The sequence below is a fragment of the Babylonia areolata genome, chromosome 25, assembly GCF_041734735.1.
Source record: "Babylonia areolata isolate BAREFJ2019XMU chromosome 25, ASM4173473v1, whole genome shotgun sequence".
Classification (NCBI taxonomy): Eukaryota; Metazoa; Mollusca; class Gastropoda; order Neogastropoda; family Buccinidae; genus Babylonia; species Babylonia areolata.
In genome coordinates this window covers 32,944,870-32,950,187 of record NC_134900.1, presented here as the reverse complement: position 1 = coordinate 32,950,187, position 5,318 = coordinate 32,944,870, and positions in this window count along the sequence as shown.

The following is a 5,318-nucleotide window of genomic DNA, read 5'->3' as shown; positions in this document are numbered from 1 at the left end:
GAGACAGAGACAGCGAGACAGAGACCGCGAGACACAAAGACATAGACAGAGAGAGAGAGAGAGATGACAGTCCTTCCTTCACTCAAAATCTGCATACCTAACCCGCCTCGTGAACCTATTTCCTCCAAATTTTCTCACAACTCCACGAGTCTTTAACCAAGACAAACACAAACTGACTCCACGCTTTCTTCCCCCCACGTTTCCCATAGCCTGCTTTCCACGGAAAGGTCGACCGGTGTCAAACTTCTGCTTTAGTCCTCCCCCCCCACCCACCCCCTAAAATTTTGCCCCCCGCCTCCTCCCTTGAGACGTCCGCAAGTCTGTGATGTCTGTGTGAGTTTGATGAAAGCCCTTTTATGGTCTGGTGGGACCAGTACTCCACCCATTTAGAGGGGGGGGGGGGGGGGGTGCCCTGGTCTCCTCCATCTCTCCTGTCTTTCTTGGTGGCCGTGTGGTCAGTGCAGCTGTCACTGTGGCTCAGCGGACTGTCTGGGTGAGGTTTATAGGGGGTTTGGGGTCTGATAAAAACAATCGGTTTTAGGTCCGGCATTTGTCGTTCGAACGTATCTGTGGCTGTGTGCTGTCTCAGATTGTGCATGGAGATACTTATTGAGTGGATATAGTATTTGCTATTGAGTGGAAAAGAATTCTCTCTCACTCTCCCTCTCTCTCTCTTGTTGTTTTTTTTTCCCCCTTCAGAACGTTTTGTGAAAAAAAACGAAAACTCTCTCTCTCTCATTGTATTTTTTTTTCTTCATAACGTTTTATGAAATAAAAAAATCTTAATAGCTACATGTTAATCATATCACAAGAAAGAGTGATTACTGAATTTCACCTTCTGTATTTCAATTGGAAAAAAAAAACGTTTACTCAATCAACACCAACAACACTGGACCTGGAAGGAAGTCACATGAGATCTAGTCTGTCCTTGTTCTAATCCATCCAGACTTAGGCCACGTGATTGAGTCACGTGCTAAGTAGGCCACGTGATTGAGTCACGTGATAAGCGGACCGCAGTAAATCTCATCTGTCAGGGAGGGCGCCAGTCCAGACAGGGTACAGACAGTGGAAATGGTTCTGTCAGGCTGGTAAAATTCATGGACTGCCGCTTTGTAGCTGGCTCACCCATTCTTAACAACAGCCTGGAAGTTGTAGATCCACACAGTGACGGGGAGATACAGTGAGAGAATTGGAATTGGAAGAAATGGAAAAAAGAGAGAAAGATAGAGAGAGTGGCCAAGGCAAAGAGGGGGGTAACAAACGAACGAATTTTTTAATGAGGTAAGTGGAATAAGCATGCACACATGCTTTTTTTTTTTTTTACATCCAGCCCTTTGGGCACAGAAAAATGAAATCAAAATATCCACAGGATATCAAAAGGTTATAGAAACACATGCATTACATTCAAATACACTCCAATGCACAGTAAATATTTACAGGTACATTATCATAATGCAGTGAGAGGGAGGGAGAGACAGACAGACACACACACACACACACACACACACACACAGAGGCAGTGACCATGGCAGAGGCAATGGCTCATTTACCCTCAACAATTACAAAAACGAAACGGGTCAAACGTACCATCAGCCACTCAATGAAAACTTCTTCTTCTTCTTCATCAGCGTTCGTGGGCTACAACTCCCACGTTCATTCTTATGTACACGGGTGGGCTTTTACGTGAATGACCGCTTTTACCCCGCCATGTAGGCAGCCATACTCCGCTTCCGGGGATGTGCATGCTGGGTATGTTCTTGTCTCCATAACCCACCGAACACTGACATGGATCACGGGATCTTTAACGTGCGTATTTGATTTTCTGCTTGCGTATACACACGAAGGGGGTTAAGGCACTACTAGCAGGTCTGCATATATGTCGACCTGGGAGATCGGAAAAATCTCCACCCTTTAACCCACCAGGCGCCGTTACCGAGATTCGAGCCCGGAACCCTCACATTGAAAGTCCAACGCTTTAACCATTCGGATATTGCGCCCGTCATTCAATGAAAACGAACCACACAGATTTGTGGAACTGGATAGGAGCATTCTTCACCAGCACCCTCTGTCTTCCACTGTTCTCTCTCTCTCTCTCTCTCTCTCTCACTGTTCTCTCTCTCTCTCCCTCCCTGTGTGTGTGTGTGTGTGTGTGTGTGTGTGTGTGTGTGTGTGTGTGTGTGTGCGTGTGTGCGTTACTCGCTTCCGTTCAGTACAGATGTGAGCGATGTTGTGTCTCTCAGTTTGACGCTGTGTTATACTCGTACATTTTACATGTATTAAGTATTCAGTATAACTACATTTATATGCGTACATGTTTGTGTGTCTCTTAGAACAACGGCAGATGTGTAAGTCGGCCAAAGTGCTAATATCTTCACCGTTGGAAAATAAAGATTCATTCATTCATTCATTCTCTCTTTCTCTCCCTCTAACTTGTGTTAACATGCAGGTAACTGTCCTGTTGTGAATATGACTTTGTAACCACACTCAGTGACACGGGTCTGAGGCCTATTCATTAAACTATTCAGAGTTCAGAGTTCTCTCTCTCTCTTTCTCCTCTTTTCTCTCTCTCTCTCATCTTCTCTCTCTCTCTTTCCCTCTCTATTACCTGATCTCCTCCCTCCCTCACCCCAGTCTCTCCCACTTTCTCTCTCCCCTCTCTCTCCCCAAATCTCACTCTCTCCCTAATCTCTCTCTCTCCCTCCTCCTCTCTCCCCTCAATCTGACTCTCCCCTCTCTCTCCCTCAATCTCTCTCTCACCTCCTCTCTCCCTAATCTCTCTCTCTCCCCTCCTCTCTCACCTCCTCTATCCCTCAATCTCTCTCTCCCTCCTCTCTCCCTCAATCTCCCTCCCCTCCTCTCTCTCCCCTCCTCTCTCCCTCAGTCTCACTCCCCCTCCTCTCTCCCCCTTCCTCTCTCCCTCAATCCCTCTCTCCCTCAGTCTCTCTCCCCTCATTTCACCCTCAATCTCACTCTCCCCTCCTCTCTCCCTCAGTCTCTCTCCCCTCATTTCTCCCTCAATCTCTCTCCCCTCCTCTCTCCCTCAATCTCTCTCTCCCCTCCTCTCTCCCTCAATCTCACTCTCCCTTCCTCTCTCCCTCAATCTCTCTCTCCCTCCTCTCTCCCTCAATCTCTCTCTCCCTTCCTCTCTCCCTCAATCTTACTCTCCCCTCCTCTCTCCCTCAATCTCTCTCTCCCCTCCTCTCCCTCAATCTCCCCTCCTCTCTCCCTCAATCTCTCTCTCCCCTCCTCTCTCCCTCAATCTCACTCTCCCTTCCTCTCTCCCTCAATCTCACTCTCCCCTCCTCTCTCCCTCAATCTCTCTCTCTCTCACAGTGGTGTCTCCTCCCTCTTCCCTCCCTAGCCTCTGGCAAGCTCCCTGCCTGTCACTCTGTTATGTATACCCTTCTGCATGAATACCTTTTCCTTTCATTTATGTGTGTGCTATTTGTAATAGTTGTAGATTAGCAAGGACAGACTGGAAGAATAGGCTATGCCTAAAATCTTAATCCTTGAATAAAAACGTTTTGAGTTCACTCTGTGGTCCCAACTTCCTCTCTTTTGTCTTCTTTCAAAACATCATGTGGACATGTGAAGACAAAAGTCTTGCTAAAAAAACAACAACCAAAGGGGTGAAAAAAAAGGAAGTGAAAATTAACAGACCTGAACGCGGCGATTGGTCATGAATTATTCATTCATTCCCCCCGCCCCTTTACCTCACCTCCCCATTTTTGCACCTTCCTTCTCCCCTGCCCCAACCCTCTGCTTAGTTCACTCCCCCCCACCCCACCCCCACCCCCCCCCACAACATTCACTCTTACCTCCCCTTGTTGCTTACACTGTCTCCGAATTCTTTCTGTCTGTGTCTGGTCTTTTACTTGTTACCTTCTCACCACCACCACCACCCCCACAACCCCCCCACCCACCCTCCTCTGTATACTGTACCTGAATAGATGGACCTGAAGGGTACATGTTCTGTCATATCACCCGACAGTTTTCAGCTCATTGGACTTAAAGTTTGTCGTGAAAAACTCTCTAAAGAGAGAGGAGGGGAGAGAGAGATTGAGGGAGAGAGGAGGGGAGAGAGAGATTGAGGGAGAGAGGAGGGGAGAGAGAGATTGAGGGAGAGAGGAGGGGAGAGAGGAGGGGAGAGAGAGATTGAGGGAGAGAGGAGGGGAGAGAGAGATTGAGGGAGAGAGGAGGGGAGAGAGAGATTGAGGGAGAGAGGAGGGGAGAGAGAGATTGAGGGAGAGAGGAGGGGAGAGAGAGATTGAGGGAGAGAGGAAGGGGACAACACTGTGAGTGAGAGAGAGAGAGAGAGAGAGAGAGAGAGAGAGAGGAAGGGAACTAAGAAAAAAAAAAGCATATTCAATCTCGAGTGCAGGTACGGACAAAAACTTGATACTTTTAAAAGCATAGAGAGATTTCGATCTGATGAGTATGGTTGTTTCGGGGTTGTTTTTTGGGGTTTTTTTCCAGCACTCAGCCCCGGAGCATAAAAGTAAAGAAGACCGCGTTTTCAAGCTAGAGAGACGGACAAAGAGACAAAGACGGAGTTTAAAGACAGCGAGGAGGAGGATGGGGGGGGGGGGAGTGTCCTAGAGATAATACGCCCTTCTCCCCCCCCCCCCTCCAAAGTCACCATTCTCCGCCAATCCACTCACTACTACTAAAAAAAAAATAATAATAATAAAAATAAAATCTCCAGAACTATATGAATTTTTAATAAAGACGAACTCAGTCAGACAGTCTCCGCACTTTTCCCAACGACCAGTTCTGCCTCTCCCCTCTCTCTCTCTCTCTCTCTCCGCCTAATGGCCAACTGTTGTCCAACTCCAGCTCCTCTAAAACCTGTGTCCCCTTGAGACTGTCTGCACTTAGTGAGGCCTCTGTGTGCTTCATAAAAGTCCCCCCCCACCCCCACCCCATCCCCCACGCCCCTCCCTTCTACCCACGGTCTGGTGGGACCGACACTCCCGAGTTAGAGAGGAGGTGATGGGGCTTTGGGGGCGGCGGGAGGTGGGGGGTGGGGGGGGGGCCGGGGGGGGGGGGTGGGAGTTGTACTGGTCTCTTCCATCATCCCTGTCTTCCTTAGCGATTATGTGGTTAGTGCAGCTGTCACTGTCGTTTGGCAGACTGTCTCAGGTGGCGGTTAGTTTGGGTTAAACCTGTTCCAGGCCCCCAGCTTTTAACACACTCAGTACGGCCAGTCCTCTCTTCTCCTCTACACAGACCCCTCGGATGTCCAGTGGGTGTCTGAATGACCCAACCTTTAGTTTCCGTCGTCAGAATTGTGGTATTCTTTGTCAACATTCACGTCT